This window comes from Ambystoma mexicanum, chromosome 5q (genome assembly GCF_040938575.1).
Source record: "Ambystoma mexicanum isolate Mex_15411 chromosome 5q, UKY_AmexF1_1, whole genome shotgun sequence".
Taxonomy (NCBI): domain Eukaryota; kingdom Metazoa; phylum Chordata; class Amphibia; order Caudata; family Ambystomatidae; genus Ambystoma; species Ambystoma mexicanum.
Window position 1 is genome coordinate 459,477,468 of NC_090933.1, and position 20,210 is coordinate 459,497,677.

Below are 20,210 nucleotides of genomic sequence, written 5' to 3' on the forward strand. Positions count from 1 at the left end.
CTAGACCTAAATTTACTAACAGAACTAGTACCAACCATCTTATTGTGGACATGCTAGTAGGGGTAATTCGATTACTCCTGGATCTGTTACTCGAGGGGGCACTGTCCCGTCCCCCCTCGTCGAGTTTTGGCTGGTGGTAGTGGAAACTACTTGTTATGTTCGACCCCGAACATAACCCTATGGGATTCATCCCATTGTTGGAGATTGATACTTTTTCTCATTTATCTCTGACGTACCACCGATCGATTTATCTTAAATAAGTTTATCGAGTGGTATTTTCTGCCAGAACTCGGTTTTAAAATGGCATCTGTGTTTGTCTCTGTGACTCCTAAACCAAAGGTTGAGCCCTTTGTTCCACTTTTGGCGGGCCTCTGTACAGAGACCCTCCAAAGTGGTGCCGTTCTGTCTGGGTTACCTCAGGGGTGTGGGAGGGGGTTTAGGCACCCTGGACCGAGTTGCCTTGCCAACTCAGGTCGCACTCTGGAGTGATTGGCCCAGGTGGTGAGCCTTCCCGCTCACCACTTAGCATGTGTTGATTGACAGCTAGGCTGAATGAATGGGGGTCGTCTGCATAAAAGCAGGGCTTTAGGGACTGGATCTTCAGAAGTCGCCGCAGGACCTAAGAATCCGACGAGGGTAACGCTGAGCGGACCTGCAACAACGACACCTCCGGTGGAGCCCTGCTGAGCCGACTCACCACTTCCCGACGACAGAGGAGATCTCCCTGCCGGAGAGTCTCTTCCCCTGACTGGTGGGAACAACCAGTCCCCTTTGCTTTTTATTCGCCTCAGGACGCAGTGGTCGAATTGCCCGTGCAGAGCACCTCGGCAACCGGATAGCCGCTACCCCTGTACCGCGACCAAAAGGTGGTGCCTTGTGACGGAGCACTCCGCGGCTGGTCTCTTCCCTGGTGGTGCACCAGACTTCATTTTCCTTCGACAACGAGATCATCTCTACTCTTGGCAAAGACCCAACGTGCATCCACCACCAGGAACAACTGCCCTCGCCGGAGCTGCCCTCCATAACAAGGTACCGTGTCCGCCTGGCTTCCCTTTCGTTCGGTTCGAGTGAGGTGTCTTAATCCTCTCCGTTCCGCTGGGTCGCCTCCAAGCTTTGCTCATTCTTTGTTCTGAACTGGTTCAACCTGCCGATAACAATTTGCTATAAAGACTTGAATGCATCTCCACTAGAGATTTTTTGGACATCGCGCCTTGCCTCTCTCTGAGTGGGCCTGGCCTCTGAACTTTACCATCTATGGTGATTCTTAACTTCCTGCCTTGCATTTTACCCGCATAGGATTGAACCGTGTTGACTTCATAACCTGCCTATCTTTTTCTCTCCCGTCCTAACTAATATTCGAGTGTCATCCAGGTTGAGGTATACACCTCTGTCTGAAAATAAGTGGTACCGGTAGAACCTAGAGTTGTCGATATTTTGCTAGGGGGATTGATTGTTTCCTACTTCGTAGAGTAATTGTGTTTGATTTGTTTGCCGTGATTTGCTTTAGTGTTTTTCATAGACATTTTGTTATAAATAAATACCTTAATATCTTTACACTAAGCCTCGTTGCGTGTTTGCTTGTCTTGCTGTGAAGAATTGCCCTATTTTGTATACTCCACATACTGCTCAACTTTTCTTGAGAGAAGCCTGACTGCTCAGCCACAGCTACCAAGTGAATCTGTGTGGTACAGACTGCTACCAAGTGGGTTCACCGCCAACGCCTGTAGTCCTAAATCTTTTGCAGTGGTCCCAGAGGGAACTGCACAGGTTTCTGCCTAACACTGGTGTACAGCGGTGGGATTTGTATCGAGTATACAGTTTAGAGTGCTTTTCGACACTGTAGGATAACTAACCACAAAACTTTGCACAAAAAGCAACTTTCAAAAAACATGTCTACGATGGAAACTTACAGTCAAGAGTCTTTGTCAGGTGAAAATACTGAGAGTCTGCGAGCTCTCTGTAGGCAAGAGAATCTTTCTGTAAGAGGCAAGAAGTTAGAACTAATAGAGAGATTGCTGGCGAACCAAAGTCTGGGTACTGGTTCAGAGGAACCAATCTCCCCAGCGAATGTAGACGACAGTAATGGTGTTGATCTGAATCATAATTCTGATAATAGCGATGAAGAGGCTGACGAGGACGGAGAGGCTAACGAAACTGTCTCCCCCGCTCCTCTACCTGCCTTACCAGCTGTGCCTACGGGGCCCATACCAGGTCCCACAAGTAACCCTGCTTATTTTGAACTTGAAAAAATGAAGCTCGAATTAGAATATAAACGGTTCTTGGCTCAATCTGAACAAAACCAAGAGCTCGAGTTCAGACGGATGAATGCTCAGGCTGAGCAGAAGCAAGCTGAGTTAAGACTCAGAGAAATAGAACTTAATCACGAGTTAGAAATGAAAAGGTTGTCTCTGGAAAATGCTTCTCTCTCCTCTGGTTCCTCTAGGAGCTCCAGTCCCAAAAGACCCCGGATGCCGAAGGAATTAGTGGGTATGTATGAACCGAGATTGGATGTGTTGGATTGGTTGAAAATGTTTTAATACAATCATGGGCTCCAGGACATCACCGGGAATGCGTTGCTTCCCTGGTTGTTCTCTAGGCTCCCTCCTGTTGCGACTGATGTGGTAATGGAGTTGGGGGGGGTTGGATAAGACGGATTATGAAAGTGTGAAACTAGCTTTGATAGCTAGATTCGGGAAGACCCCTTCCCAGTATCTTAAGAGGTTTAGAACCCTCAAAAAGCATGATGGTACTCCTTGGGCTACCTGGGTGAGTGAAGGGTTGAAAAACTTAGAGGGATGGATTAAGGGTTACAAAGTGAACACTTATGAGGGTATGAGAAATCTTGTTATGTTGGAGTCTATTTATGATGCCTGTTCTCCTGAGCTCAGACAGCACTTGGCTGATTCGAAGGAATTGGATTCTAGGGCACTAGCTAAGGCTGCTGACTTGTGGGTTGCCAACAGGGCTACTCATAAGGATTCTGGGGCAACTCAGAAAAAGGATGAGGGAAAACAGCCTAAAAAAGACTCAAAAGAGAATTCGAATAACTCACATTCCAAAGAGGGCAGAGGGCCCCAAACAAAACCAGAAGGGTAAGCCACCGGGAAAACCACAGCAGAATAGTGTGTCTTCTGGTGCCAAACCGGAAGGAGGTCAGAACAAGCCACCATTCCAGAAAGCATTCGGTAAATGCTTTGTTTGTGGCTCGATTGACCACGTGAAAGGAGATCCCAGGTGTAAGGGTAAACCTTCAGGGGTCCAGCTTGTCTCCTTAGCCTTCGCTCCAGAGGAGGAAGTCCAAATGGCAAGTGGAAACTTTCTACTGCTAGCTGACGAACCCATTGGAGTCTCACCCAGCGTTTCTTTAGTATCTCTGGGGTTGTGGGAACAACAGAATTTAGATGTCTATAATTCTATCCCCGATAATACTAAAGAGTATTATAAGGACAGTGTCCAGGTAAATGGTCAGGAGACTCCTGCCATTAGGGACACTGGGGCCAGTATAACTGTGGTGGACAAATCGTTTTTTCAGGCTGAGGATGTTGCTAAGGCACCCAAACGCCTCACCAAGTTAGCTGGAGGGCCTGTGCAGATGCTTCCCCAATTACCAGTTCTCATCCAGTGTAACGACATGACTGTGAAGATACCTGTCAGCATACAGAGTGAGGTACGAGGACGCGTACTGTTGGGTAACGATTTCAAAACTCTCGGAGCTGTATCGCATACTCCCAGACCTCCTAGTAAACGGTTACAGGAGCTAACCAGACCCGCACGAGAGAGGACCATGCGGGGTACTCTCCAGGAGATGATGAAAAAAGAAATCACTCCTGCTCCACTGGAATTGGCGGCCGCTGTCTCCAAGAAATCAGAAGCGAAGGGGAAACCTAAGACTTCTATCCCGAAACCAGCCACCAGCATTCCAGTGCATCCGACACGGACTTCCCCGCGGTTGTCCAACGTCACACCCGTAACTCCACCTCCAGCTGAGGCTGAGAGGGAGGTACAACCCTGCGTGGTAGAATTAGACTCTGAGGAAGAGCTAATGGAAGGCCAGGAACTCATTGGAAATCTGGATCCTGTTGACCATCCTGAGCTGCAGTCTTTACTGGCAGAAGGTGGACCCAGCAGGGCAGACTTCAGTAAGGGACAGAGAGAATGTCCAACTCTGGAAGGTCTTCGCCATAGGCAGAAGCTCAGGCTGAAGGGCAAGAGCCTGGGAAATACAGGTTGCACTGGGAAGATGGCCTCTTCTACAGTGAACCGACCGAGTCTGCACCTGGAGACTACAAACGCCTTGTAGTACCCCAAGAGAACAGGCCACAGTTCTTGCAGTTAGCCCACGAGATTCCTTTGGCTGGTCACTTGAGTTTCAAGAAGACTAAGGAAAGGCTCTCGCTCTACTTCTACTGGCCAAAGATGGGGGCCGAAATAGAAAAACACTGCAGGAGCTGCCACACCTGCCAGATCTCTGGTAAGGTTGGATCCAAGAACGTGGCACCGTTAGTGCCTCTGCCGGTTGTGGGAGTCCCATTTGAGAGAGTAGGGATTGACATTGTTGGTCCCCTTGATCCTCCAACCTCCTCAGGCAACAGGTTTATACTTGTTGTAGTAGACCATGCTACTAGGTATCCTGAGGCAATTCCTATGAGGACTGTTACAGCTCCGGCTGGGCTAAGGCCCTCCTTGGAATTTTTACCAGGGTCGGGTTTCCTAAGGAAGTAATCTCTGACAGGGGGTCAAACTTTATGTCCCACTACATGAAAGCCATGTGGAAAACCTGCGGAGTAACTTACAAGTTCTCAACGGCTTACCACCCACAAACCAATGGGTTGGTAGATCGGTTCAACCGAACCATGAAGAGCATGATAGGTGCTCTAGAGGAACCCCTTAAACGTAAGTGGGACCTTCTATTGCCATGCCTTCTCTTTGCTTATAGAGAAGTCCCTCAGGAGGGAGTAGGTTACTCTCCCTTCAAACTACTCTATGGTCATCCCATCAGAGGTCCATTGGCCCTGATTAAGGAGGGTTTGGAGTGTGCTCCTTCCCCCAAGCCAGTCAGATTGACTGACTACGTGATAGGTCCCCGGAGGAGAATGTCGCACATGATGACGGAAGCAAGCAACAACTTGAAAGCTGGACAAGCATTGTTCAAGCACTGACACGATCAAAAGGCTAAGATGGTTGAGTTCGCTCAAGACCAGCTCGTTCTCGTTATGATCCCAGCAAGTCAGTGGGCCTTGCAAGATAAATGGATGGGACCCTACCGAGTAGTGGGTAAACTCGGAGAGGTTAACTATCTGGTGGGCTTGGGCAATCCCAAGGAGGCTCCGACAGTCTTTCACACCAACCGACTTAAAGCGTATGTCTCACGACCTGATGTAGGAGCGTTGCTTCTAGCATCATCCGAGGAAGAAGAAGAGAGTGAAGCTCTTCCGGATCCCCTCCGAGGCTTACCTTTAGATGAAAAAACTGAAGGAGTGAATCTCTCCTCCAATCTGACACCCGAGCAACAAGAAGAGTGCAAATCTATGTTGAATCAGTTTGCCTCTCTGTTCTCGCTTTCACCAGGCTTGACCCCTTGGGGCCAGTACGACATACTCACTGGTGACTGTCTGCCGGTCAAAAGCAGAGGATAGCGCATGTCAGAAAACGTACAAACCCACATCAAAGGTGAGGTCAGCAAGATGCTTGATCTCGGGGTAATAGAGCCCTCTACTAGTCCATGGTCTAGCCCAGTTGTGTTAGTACCAAAGGCCGGATCTAAAGAACTTAGATTCTGCATGGATTATCGAGCTCTTAATGCAGTCACCAAGACTGATGCCCACCCTTTGCCAAGAACAGATGAGTTGGTGGATAAACTTGGCGCCGCCAAGTTCCCCAGCACATTTGACTTGACGTCAGGCTATTGGCAAATAGCCCTGACAGACCATGCCAAGGAGAAAACTGCATTTTCTACCCCCGTTGGCTTATACCAGTTTAAGGTAATGCCTTTCGGACTGAAGAATGCACCTGCTACGTTTCAACGGATGGTAAACCAGGTTCTGAATGGGATGGAGGACTTCTGCATGGCATACTTGGATGACGTCGCAGTGTTCAGCAATTCCTGGGAAGAACATGTAATCCACCTGAGAGATGTTTTGCAGGCTCTTGGACGAGCCAATCTGACCATAAAGGCAAGTAAATGCCAAATTGGACAGAGTAAGGTAGCCTATCTTGGGCATGAGGTAGGCTATGGAGAAATAAGGCCTTTGCTCAGTAAGATTGAAGCTGTGCAAAATTGGACAACACTGACTACTCAAATCCAGGTGAGAGCCTTCCTAGGCCTCACTGGGTATTACAGGAATTTCATAGAGAACTATGGGACCATAGCTTCTCCACTGAATGTCATCTCCTCGCCCAAATTTCCTAAAAAGGTTAAATGTAACGAAGAGTGCAATAAGGCTTTTGAAAACCTGAAACAGGCTCTTTGCCAAGCCCCAGTACTCAGAGCTCCTGATTACCGCCAACATTTCATTGTGCAGAAAGACGCTTCCAATGTAGGGATAGGTGCCGTACTCAGTCAACTGGATGGGAAAGGTAGGGAGCACCCCGTTTGCTTCATCAGCCGCAAGCTGAAGGATCCTGAAACAAGGTGGGCAACAATCGAAAGAGAGTGCTTTGCTATTGTGTGGGCATGAAGAAGTTTAGGCCGTACTTGTATGGTTCTACTTTTGTTATTCAGACTGACCACCAACTCTTGAGATGGTTAATGCAAATGAAAGGGGAAAACCCAAAACTATTGAGATGGTCGATCTGCCTGCAAGGGTTTGATTTCACCATTGAGCACAGGTCAGGGTGTCACCACCAAAATGCTGATGGTCTCTCTAGGATGTATGTCATTGACTAGAGGTATGAGATTCATCCAGGAGTGGATTAAATCCTCCTGTCCCTTAGTCTGGGGGGGCGAGTGTTAGGGAGAATTCTCTGTTTAGGCTGAATTTCCTAACCTAGTGAGTCCCCCAGCAGCTTTGCTGGATTTCTGGAGTTTGTTTTTTTCCATCCTGCCAAGAGTGAGACTCTTTTCTCCCACTCTTGGACATGTATGTGTGTAATTCCTTTGAAATGTCAATGTGTTCGATGGGCTATGGGGTCTTTTACTCCGTAGGGTCTCATATGTTTTTCTATGTGTGTTACACCGCACCCTACGTGTCGTAACATGGGGGCGCCCTAACGGGTCCCCCACCATAGACTCCATACCCGGGGACTGACTACTGTCTCCCCGAGCATGTAAAGTCACCATTGGGTTTACTAGACCTAAATTTACTAACAGAACTAGTACCAACCATCTTATTGTGGACGTACTAGTAGGGGTAATTCGATTACTCCTGGATCTGTTACTCGAGGGGGCACTGTCCCGTCCCCCCTCGTCGAGTTTTGGCTGGTGGCAGTGGAAACTACTTGTTATGTTCGACCCCGAACATAACCCTATGGGATTCGTCGCATTGTTGGAGATTGATACTTTTTCTCATTTATCTCTGACGTACCACCGATCTACTTATCTTAAATAAGTTTATCGAGTGGTATTTTCTGCCAGAACTCGGTTTTAAAACGGCGTCTGTGTTCGTCTCTGTGACTCCTAAACCAAAGGTTGAGCCCTTTGTTGCACAGTACAGAGTACCAAGACCCTCCAAAGTGGTGCCGTTCTGTCTGGGTTACCTCAGGGGTGTGGGAGGGGGTTTAGGCACCCTGGACCGAGTTGCCTTGCCAACTCAGGTCGCACTCTGGAGTGATTGGCCCAGGTGGTGAGCCTTCCCGCTCACCACTTAGCATGTGTTGATTGACAGCTAGGCTGAATGAATGGGGGTCGTCTGCATAAAAGCAGGGCTTTTGGGACAGGATCTTCAGAAGTCGCCACAGGACCTAAGAATCCGACGAGGGTAACGCTGAGCCGACCTGCAACGACGACACCTCCGGTGGAGCCCTGCTGTGCCGACTCACCACTTCCCGACGACAGAGGAGATCTCCCTGCCAGAGAGTCTCTTCCCCTGACTGGTGAGAACAACCAGTCCCCTTTGCTTTTTATTCGCCTCAGGACGCAGTGGTCGAATTGCCCGTGCAGAGCACCTCGGCAACCGGTTAGCCACTACCCCTGTACCGCGACCAAAAGGTGGTGCCTTGTGACGGAGCACTCCGTGGCTGGTCTCTTCCCTGGTGGTGCACCGGACTTCATTTTCCTTCGACGACGAGATCATCTCTACTCTTGGCAAAGACCCAACGTGCATCCACCACCAGGAACAACTGCCCCCGCCGGAGCTGCCCTCCACAACAAGGTACCGTGTCCGCCTGGCTTCCCTTTTGTTCGGTTCGAGTGAGGTGTCTTAATCCTCTCCGTTCCGCTGGGTCGCCTCCAAGCTTTGCTCATTCTTTGTTCTGAACTGGTTCAACCTGCCGATAACAATTTGCTATAAAGACTTGAATTCATCTCCCCTAGAGATTTTTTGGACATCGCGCCTTGCCTCTCTCCGAGTGGGCCTGGCCTCTGAACTTTACGATCTATGGTGATTCTTGCCTTCCTGCCTTGCATTTTACCCGCATAGGATTGAACTGTGTTGACTTCATAACCTGCCTATCTTTTTCTCTCCCGTCCTAACTAATATTCGAGTGTCATCTAGGTTGAGGTATACACCTCTGTCTGAAAATAAGTGGTACCGGTAGAACCTAGAGTTGTCGATATTTTGGTAAGGGGATTGATCGTTTTCTACTTCGTAGAGTAATTGTGTTTGATTTGTTTGCCGTGATTTGCTTTAGTGTTTTTCTTAGACATTTTGTTATAAATAAATACCTTAATATCTTTATACTAAGCCTCGTTGCGTGTTTGCTTGTCTTGCTGTGAAGAATTGCCCTATTTTGTATACTCCACATACTGCTCAACTTTTCTTGAGAGAAGTCTGACTGCTCAGCCACAGCTACCAAGTGAATCTGTGTGGTACAGACTGCTACCAAGTGGGTTCACCGCCAACGCCTGTAGTCCTAAATCTTTTGCAGTGGTCACAGAGGGAACTGCACAGGTTTCCGCCTAACAGATTTCAGGGGTGCGCGGGAAGTACCACACGCGATTTGGCCGGGTACGTGCGTGGGAATTTCCTCACGCGACTTGGCTGGGTACGTGGATCTCAGGGGTGCGCGGGAAGTCCCACACGCGATTTGGCAGGGGACGTGCGCGTGAATTTCCACACGCGATTTGGCTGGGTACGTGTATGACAGGGGTACGCGGGAAATTCTACACGCGATTTGGCTGTGTGCTCCCAGGTCTTCCCTGTACACCCTCCACGGCCCCTGCAGGCAGCCGACACCACAGGGGACTACCCTGCACACCTGCTCATGTCACCCAGCACCCCCACCCCCCAGCAGTGCAGGGGCAGCCTCCACCAGGCCACCACTCATGTCTCCCACCAACCCCACCCCCCAGCATCCAGGGGCAGCCTCCACCAGGCCCCCACTCATGTCTCCCACCACCCCCACCCCCCAGCATCCAGGGGCAGCCTCCACCAGGCCCCCACACATGTCCCCCTGCACCCCCACCCCCCAGCAGTACAGGGGTACCCTCCACCAGGCCCCCACTCATGTCTCCCACCACCCCCACCCCCCAGCCACCAGGGGCAGCCTCCACCAGGCCCCCACTCATGTCTCCCACCCCCCAGCAGTGCAGGGGCAGCCTCCACCAGGCCCCCACTCATGTCCCCTTGCACCCTCACCCCCCAGCATCCAGGGGCACCCTCCACCAGGTCCCCACTCATGTCCCCCTGCACCCCCACCCCCCAGCAGTGCAGGGGCACCCTCCACCAGGCCCCCACTCATGTCCCCCTGCACCCCCACCCCCCAGCATCCAGGGGCACCCTCCACCAGGCCCCCACTCATGTCCCCCTGCATCCCCGCCACCAGCAGTGCAGGGACACCCTCCACCAGGCCCCCACTCATGTCTCCCACCACCCCCACCCCCCAGCCACCAGGGGCAGCCTCCACCAGGCCCCCACTCATGTCCCCTTGCACCCACACCCCCCAGCAGTCATGGGGCAGCCTCCACCAGGCCCCCACTCATGTCCCCTTGCACCCCCCACCCCCCAGCAGTCATGGGGCACCCTCCACCAGGCCCCCACTCATGTCTACCACCACCCCCACCCTCCAGCCACCATGGGCAGCACCCACCAGGCCCCCACTCATGTCCAACTCATGTCTCCCACCACCCCCACCCCCCAGCAGTGCAGGGGCACCCTCTACCAGGCCCCCACTCATGTCCCCCTGCACCCCCACCCCCCAGCATCCAGGGGCACCCTCCACCAGGCCCCCACTCATGCCCACCTGCACCCCCACCCCCCAGCAGTGCAGGGGCACCCTCCACCAGGCCCCCACTCATGTCTCCCACCACCTCCACCCCCCAGCCACCAGGGGCAGCCTCCACCAGGCCCCCACTCATGTCTCCAACCACCCCCACCCTCCAGCAGTGCAGGGGCAGCCTCCACCAGGCCCCCACTCATGTCTCCCACCACCCCCACCCCCCAGCATCCAGGGGCACCCTCCACCAGGCCCCCACTCATGTCCCCCTGCACCCCCACCCCCCAGCAGTGCAGGGGCACCCTCCACCAGGCCCCCACTCATGTCTCCCACCCACCCCCCCAGCAGTGTGGGGCACCTTCCACCAGGCTCCCACCCATGTCTACCACCACCCCACCCCCCAGCCACCATGGGCAGCCCCCACCAGGCCCCCACTCATGTCCTACTCATGTCTCCCACCACCCCCACCCCCCAGCAGTGCAGGGGCACCCTCCACCAGGCCCCCACTCATGTCTCCCTGCACCCCCACCCCCAACATCCAGGGGCACCCTCCACCAGGCCCCCACTCATGTCTCCCACCACCCCCACCCCCCAGCATCCAGGGGCACCCTCCACCAGGCCCCCACTCATGTCCCCCTGCACCCCCACCCCCCAGCATCCAGGGGCACCCTCCACCAGGCCCCCACTCATGTCCCCCTGCACTCTCACCCCCCAGCAGTGCAGGGGCACCCTCCACCAGGCCCCCACTCATGTCTCCCACCACCCCCACCCCCCAGCATCCAGGGGCACCCTCCACCAGGCCCCCACTCATGTCTCCCACCACCACCACCCCCAGCATCCAGGGGCAGCCTCCACCAGGCCCCCAACCATGTCCCCCTGCACCCCCACCCCCCAGCAGTGCAGGGGCACCCTCCACCAGGCCCCCACTCATGTCTCCCACCACCCCCACCCCCCAGCCACCAGGGGCAGCCTCCACCAGGCCCCCACTCATGTCTCCCACCACCCCCACCCCCCAGCAGTGCAGGGGCAGCCTCCACCAGGCCCCCACTCATGTCCCCCACCACCCCCACCCCCCAGCATCCAGGGGCACCCTCCACCAGGCCCCCACTCATGTCCCCCTGCACCCCCACCCCCCAGCAGTGCAGGGGCACCGTCCACCAGGCCCCCACTCATGTCTCCCACCACCCCCACCCCCCAGCCACCAGGGGCAGCCTCCACAAGGCCCCCACTCATGTCTCCCACCACCCCCACCCCCCAGCAGTGCAGGGGCAGCCTCCACCAGGCCCCCACTCATGTCTCCCACCACCCCCACCCCCCAGCATCCAGGGGCACCCTCCACCAGGCCCCCACTCATGTCTCCCACCACCCCTACCCCTCAGCAGTGCAGGGGCACCCTCCACCAGGCCCCCACTCATGTCTCCCACCACCCCCACCCCCCAGCATCCAGGGGCACCCTCCACCAGGCCCCCACCCATGTCTGCCACCACCCCCACCCCCCACCCACCATGGGCAGCCTCCGCCATGTTCCCACTCATGTCTCCCACCCACCCCCACCCCCCCAGCAGTGTGGGGCACCCTCCACCAGGCTCCCACCCAAGTCTACCACCACCCCCACCCCCAGCCACCATGGACAGCCCCCACCAGGCCCCCACTCATGTCCAACTCATGTCTCCCACCACCCCCAACCCCCAGCAGTGCAGGGGCACCGTCCACCAGGCCCCCACTCATGTCTCCCACCACCCCCACCCCCCAGCATCCAGGGGCACCCTCCACCAGGCACCCACTCATGTCCCCCTGCACCCCCACCCCCCAGCAGTGCAGGGGCACCCTCCACCAGGCCCCCATGCATGTCTCCCACCACCCCCACCCCCCAGCCACCAGGGGCAGCCTCCACCAGGCCCCCACTCATGTCCCCTTGCATCCCCACCCCCCAGCAGTCATGGGGCAGCCTCCACCAGGCCCCCACTCGGGTCCCCTTGCACCCCCACTCCCCCAAAAGTCATGGGGCACCCTCCATCAGGCCCCCACTCATGTCTACCACCACCACCACCCCCCAGCCACCATGGGCAGCCCCCACCAGGCCCCCACTCATGTCCAACTCATGTCTCCCACCACCCCCACCCCCCAGCAGTGCAGATGCACCCTCCACCAGGCCCCCACTCATGTCTCACACCACCCCCACCCCCAGCTACCAGGGGCAGCCTCCACCAGGCCCCCACTCATGTCTCCCACCACCCCCACCCCCCAGCAGTGCAGGGGCAGCCTCCACCAGGCCCCCACTCATGTCTCCCACCACCCCCACCCCCCCAGCATCCAGGGGCACCCTCCACCAGGCCCCCACTCATGTCCCCCTGCACCCCCACCCCCCAGCAGTGCAGGGGCACCCTCCACCAGTCCCCCACTCATGTCTCCCACCACCCCACCCCCCAGCATCCACGGGCACCCTCCACCAGGCCCCCACTCATGTCTCCCACCACCCACACCCCCCAGCATCCAGGGGCACCCTCCACCAGGCCCCCACTCATGTCTCCCACCACCCCCACTCCCCAGCAGTGCAGGGGCACCCTCCACCAGGCACCCACCCATGTCTCCCACCAACCCCACCCCCCACCCACCATGGGCAGCCTCCGCCAGGCCCCCACTCATGTCTCCCACCCACCCCACCCCCCCAGCAGTGTGGGGCACCCTCCACCAGGCTCCCACCCATGTCTACCACCACCCCCGCCCCCCAGCCACCATGGGCAGCCCCCACCAGGCCCCCACTCATGTCCCCCTGCACCCCCACCCCCCAGCAGTGCAGGGGCAGCCTCCACCAGGCCCCCACTCATGTCTCCCACCGCCCCCACCCCCCAGCAGTGCAGGGGCACCCTCCACCAGGCCCCCACTCATGTCCACCTGCACCCCCACCCCCCAGCATCCAGGGGCACCCTCCACCAGGCCCCCACTCATGTCCCCCACCACCTCCACCCCCCAGCATCCAGGGGCACCCTCCACCAGGCCCCCACTCATGTCCCCCTGCACCCCCACCCCCCAGCATCCAGGGGCACCCTCCACCAGGCCCCCACTCATGTCCCCCTGCACCCCCACCCCCCAGCAGTGCAGGGGCACCCTCCACCAGGCCCCCACTCATGTCTCACACCACCCCCACCCCCCAGCCACCAGGGGCAGCCTCCACCAGGCCCCCACTCATGTCTCCCACCACCCCCACCCCCCAGCAGTGCAGGGGCAGCCTCCAACAGGCCCCCACTCATGTCTCCCACCACCCCCACCCCCCAGCATCCAGGGACACCCTCCACCAGGCCCCCACTCATGTCCCCCTGCACCCCCAACCCCCAGCAGTGCAGGGGCACCCTCCACCAGGCCCCCACTCAGTCACCCACCACCCCCAGCATCCAGGGGCACCCTCCACAAGGCCCCCACTCATGTCTCCCACAACCCCCACCCCCCAGCATCCAAGGGCACCCTCCACCAGGCCCCCACTCATGTCTCCCACCACCCCCACCCCCTGCATCCAGGGGCACCTTCCACCAGGCCCCCACTCATGTCTCCCTGCACCCCCACCCCCCAGCACTGTGGGGCACCCTCCACCAGGCCCCCACACATGTCCAACTCATGTCTCCTTGCACCCCCACCCCCCAGCATCCAGGGGCACCCTCCACCAGGCCCCCACTCATGTCTCCCTGCACCCCCACCCCCCTGCATCCAGGGGCACCCTCCACCAAGCCCCCACTCATGTCTCCCAGCACCCCCGCCAGTCAGGGGCACCCTCCACCAGGCCCCCACTCATGTCCAACTCATGCCTCCTTGCACCCCCACCCCCCAGCACAGCACTGTGGGGCACCCTCCACCAGGCCCACACTCATGTCTCTCAGCACCCCCACCCCCCTGCATCCAGGGGAACCTTCCACCAGGCCCCCACTTATGTCTCCCTGCACCCCCACCCCCCAGCACTGTGGGGCACCCTCCACCAGGCCCCCACTCATGTCCAACTCATGTCTCCTTGCACCGCCACCCCCCAGCATCCAGGGGCACCCTCCACCAGGCCCCCACTCATGTCTCCCTGCACCCCCACCCCCCTGCATCCAGGGACACCCTCCACCAAGCCCCCACCCATGTCTCCCAGCACCCCCACCAGTCAGGGGCACCCTCGACCAGGCCCCCACTCATGTCCAACTCATGTCTCCTTGCACCCCCACCCCCCAACATCCAGGGGCACCCTCCACCAGGCCCCCACTCATGTCTCCCAGCACCCCCACCCCCCTGCATCCAGGGGCACCCTCCACCAGGCCCCCACTCATGTCTCCCTGCACCCCCCCCTGCATCCAGGGGCACCCTCCACCAGGCCCCCACTCATGTCTCCCAGCACCCCCACCCCCCTGCATACATGGGCACCCTCCACCAGGCCCCCACACAGGTCCCCCTGCACCCCCACCCCCCAGCACTGTGGGGCACCCTCCACCAGGCCCCCACTCATGTCCAATTTATGTCCCCCTGCACCCCCGCCCCCCAGCACTGTGGGGCACCCTCCACCAGGCCCCCACTCATGTCTCCCAGCACCCCCACCCCCCAGCATCCAGGGGCACCCTCCACCAGGCCCCCACTCATGTCTCCCTGCACCCCCACCCCCCAGCATCCAGGGGCACCCTCCACCAGGCCCCACCCATGTCTCCCACCACCCCCACCCCCCACCCACCATGGGCAGCCTCCGCCAGGCCCCCACTCATGTCTCCCACCCACCCCCACCCCCCCAGCAGTGTGGGGCACCCTCCACCAGGCTCCCACCCATGTCTACCACCACCCCCACCCCCCAGCCACCATGGGCAGCCCCCACCAGGCCCCCACTCATGTCCAACTCATGTCTCCCACCACCTCCATCCCCCAGCAGTGCAGGTGCACCCTCCACCAGGCCCCCACTCATGTCCCCCTGCACCCCCACCCCCCAGCAGCCAGGGGCACCCTCCACCAGGCCCCCACTCATGTCTCCCACCACCCCCACCCCCCAGCATCCAGGGGCACCCTCCACCAGGCCCCCACTCATGTCCCCCTGCACCCAGGTCCTCACAATCCCCAATCATGTGCGTTATGGTCAGCCTCCACAGCCAAAAGGCCCTACCAAGTAACCCATTCACCCACATGGAAATGGAAATTACATGTTACACCCCCAATGTTCATAAAGCAAATGAATCCATGTCCGTCACACATAATATTTGCAAATGAATGGGAAAACACCCAACATGACATGCATGAAACCAATGAGATGATACCACACAGTGAAGTATGAAACAAAATTGTATTAAAAAAAATTGAATGCAAATGAAATGAAACAAACTACAATGGCAATGAAAAAAAGATAAGCTGCATGTCCGTCCAAAAAAACTACAAATCCAAATCCAAAAAATGTTGTTCAAAGTCACATTAAAAATAAAATCAATCCGAGAGATAAAAATAAATGCAAAGACCATTGCTCCATAGAGAATAAATCAAAAATAAAAAAATAAAACAATCCAATGAAGAACTATGTACAAAACATCCAAGGGTCCATGAGCCCAACTGAACAAAGGAAACCTACAAAAACCCCTAACTAAAATGCAACTATATACAAAAAGTGGAGCAGTGTCCGTCGACTCCAAATCATAAGAAGAAACAAATGAAACCTAAAACTAAAGAACTATATACAAAGCGGCGGGCAAGTCCAGCGGCTCACTCCGTGGTGTTCCGGGCCAGGGCATCATCAAACTCCTCGTCTATGTCCCGGAGGCGGTCCTGTTCCATGGCCCCGAGGGTCCGCAGGGACGACGCCATCTGCTCCTCCAACCCCCTGCGGATTGCCTCGAGGCACTCGGGCCGCCTCAGGGCCCTCCGCATGGAGTTCTCGGCCCTGACCATCGTGAGCCGCGCCTCTTCCGCCCGCCGCCGCTCCGCACCTATCTGCTGGTCAAACCACAGCCACACGGAAGACACTTCCTGTCCTGGGTCCTCCTGCCCTCCGGCCGATGCCTGCCCCTCCGATGTTGATGGCCCCGAGCCATGATACCTCCCACGTTGACTCTGCTGCTGCCTCCGAAGCAACTGCCTCTGCCAGCACAACGGCATCCAGGTTGATGGAATCCACCGATGCCGTCGTGCACGTGCCTTGCCTGATGATGCCGGCACATCCTCCATCTGCTGGGGTACAGTTGCTGTGGTGTCCACCCCTGCTGGACCTCCGACTCCCGACTGTGGCAGGGATGGGATCCCCACCGAGCTGGCTGCATTGGTCAGGGCAGGTCCACAGGGGGCCCTGGTGGCATCTGGGCTGGAAGACGGCAAGGAGAACGACCGGCGTATAGCCTCCACAGAGGAGGAGAGGGCCGCCAGATTGGCCGACACATGCAGGAAACCCCCGAACATGGAAGATCCCAATTGGGCCACGTCGGCACGGTGCTCTTCGTGATGATGTGCGTGCTCCTCCCGGGAAGCACGCACGTCATCACGAATTGCACCCGCACGCATCGCAACCCCAATCAGGACCTTCGCCATACGGACATGGGTCCCCTCGTCCGCAGGTGGAGGGGACTCAGGTGACATGGACATCCCCTCTGCCTGCGGACGGACCTGGGATGGGGCATCCCTGCTGGTGCATGGTGGTGCACTCACAGGGTCAGGGACAGCGACATGCACAGGCCCCTCCACGGTGACCTGTGCTGCCTCCTGCCCCTGCCCCTGGACTGCACCACTTGCACCAGCAGGGATGCCCCCACCAGGCCCCATGTGTGCCTCAGTGGCGGCCTCCTCCTCCTCTGTGGAAACCACCAACCTGGATGGCTCCTCACCGTGTTCCGCCGTAGCAGGCCCCTGTGGGGGCTCACCCACCCCTTCCGCTGCAGCCGTGGGGGCATCCCCGCCACCTTGCTCCACAGCGCCGTCTCCGCCCTCTTCTTCACTAGCCGCTGCGTAGAGGGAGACATAGAACACAAGCATCAGGGTACTGTTCAATGGTCCCCTAGACAGGAAGCAATAGCAGATGAGTACCACTGTCAAAGTACACTTCCATCATGTCCCTCCACAACACATGGGTCAGTCCAGGCAAAACACACACAGTAACAGGCATGGTGCATGCCATGGACATTTCCATACATGTCCAATGGACTATTGAAACATACAATGATATGGAACTCACATGCATCATGGGTCATGCCTATCACATGCACACACTTCACCTCAGTCACATCCATCTGGCCTCATACACCCCAAACACAGCGGTTACAAGGGTATCTAGGCTGCATCAGTGAATCTGTGCATTGTCACACACATGTGTCATGCATCCATGGCATTCACAAGTCACAGACACGCAGGTCAGGCACACAGACATGGCTACCATATATGTACCTGGCATCAGCACCCATCCCTCACCACCACCCATGTCCAGGAACAGAGACTGGCATGCTCTCATGTGTAAAATCTGCATAGGGCTCCCCATGTGGCATTTAAACACATGCAACAACCATGTGGTTCACACATCACTGGTCGCACATGCATTACCATGATGTGCCTGCACACATACATGCATACATGGCCTATGCCACACATACAGGCGAGTATCAGACAACCAGCACACCGCAACATGCCCTGTCTCACACAGCAATGCTTGGACACTTACCGCTCAACTCCAGACGGGTCTCCCTCTCAAGGATCTGGGCGTGGAGCGCTGGGCGTACGCGTTCCAGGACCCTCATCTGGATGGAACTCTTGCGGCCCCGGCCCCCCTCCATGAGGCACCGGGCCTTCACGAGGGTCCTGGACCTCAAGTCCCAGCGCTTCTTGATCTTCTGGACGTCGCGGGTTGCCACCCCCTCCGCGTTGATGGCAACCACACAGTCGGCCCAGATCCTCTCCCGTCCTTCCTTGCTGGCGCGGGACGATCCAAAGAGGGCATCATACTGCCCCAGGACATGCTCCACCAGGACACCAACTTCGGTGGCAGTGAAGCTGGTGCCCCTCTGCCCCTCTGGCCTGGGGTTGCCACTGGTGCCAGATGTGGAAATGCCCGACATGGCAACCCCAGAGGCAGGAGTGGGTGGGCAACTGGGTCCTGGGGCTGGGCTGTGGAGCGATGTTATCCCAGTCGGGAGTCTTCAGTTCCAGCAGGGGTGGACACAGCAACTGGACCCCTGCAGATGGCTGATGTGCAGGCACCAAATGGCAGGGCACAGTGGCAGCAGGCAGGCAGGCAGGCAGGCAGCAGCAGCAGATGGCACGTGGGAGGCTGCTCGGGACACTGGGGGGCAGTAATTCGGCCTTCTGGGCAGGAGCGTGGTCTTCCGTGTGTTTTCGCGTGGCCAGCTTGATACGGAGTGATTTGGCACGTGAAAATCCTGCACGTCAGCGTGAAATTCGAGGAAAGGCCCTTAGTGCATAAGCACGTCAGCACGCATACGCGATTCTATTGGACCAAAGGCCCTCAGTGCATAATCGCGTCTGTGACGTGACCCGCATGGGTGTTTCCCTCATAGCACGTGATGACGGAGCACACGTGGAAAGACTACACGTCAGAGTGTCATCGCGTGTAATTGGACAAAAGTGCGCGTACACGCGATTGGCCTATGTACGTGTATTTCAGGGGTGCGTGGGCACTTACACACGCGAGTACATCAGCGCACGTGTATACCGGGGTGCACGGGAATTTCCACACGCCATTGGCCTGGGTACTGGATTTCAGGGGTGCGCGGGAAATTTCACACGCGAGTACATCAGCGCACGTGTATACCGGGGTGCACGCAAATTTCCACACGCTATTGGCCTGGGTACTGGATTTCAGGGGTGCGCAGGAAGTTTCACACGCTTGCCTACAACACGCGCAAAGAAACACGTACGCCAGTAGGAAGCAGGCATACGTCGACCCGCGACGCATAAATTTGCACGCAAACAAAATAACAAGCTCAGACGCCAGGATGAATATACCTTTCCTAGCAGCAGTGGCCGTGGGCTACCAAAGGAGGAGGAGGAGGATAGTCAGGGCCAGAATATTCACACCCAGAACCAGCCTTTTCGGGATGCCTGATGACCAGGTGTATGGGAGGTACAGGTTTCCACCACACATAATACTGGACCTGGTGAGTGAGTGGGAGGATGACCTCACATCACCCACCCTGTGCTCCCAAGCACTCAGCCCCCTGGAGAAGGTCCTCAATGTACTGCACTTCTTTGCCACTGGATCATTTCAGCGGACAAGTGCCATAGTGGGTGGGGTGTCACAGGCCACGCAGTCACGCTGCCTACACCAGGTCTTGAACATCATCACTGCACGCCCATCAGTCCGCAGGCACATATACCTGCCCAGAACACCTGCAGAAAGGCATGCTGCCGCCCTGGATTTTTACGGTGTGGCACGATTCCCCAAAGTGCTAGGTGCCATCGACTGCACCCATGTGGCTCTACATCCCCCCAGGGCATCTGAGCACATCTATAGGAACCGCAAGCACTGGCATTCCATCAACGTGCAGGTAGTATGTAATGCCAAGGGAATCATCACCTCAGTATATGCCAACTATCCCGGGTCCACCCACGACAGCTTCATTTACCGAATGTCCACCCTAAGCCAGGACCTAGAAGCTGGGCGGCATGGCGATACATGGCTGATTGGTGAGTATGAATGCCACTGCACATGCATGCATGTCAGATACTGAGCAAGGTCACAACCCCACCAATGATACCAATCACCACCTCCACAGGGGACAGTGCCTACCCTCTCAGCCCCCACATGATGACGCCAATTCGGAACCCCACCACGCCACCCGAGGTAAGATATAACACAGCCCACATTGCAACCCGGGGCATAGTGGAGCGCACATTCGGAGTGCTTAAGTGACGCTTTCGCTCCCTTGACCGTTCTGACGGGCAGCTGTTATACGCTCCCCCAG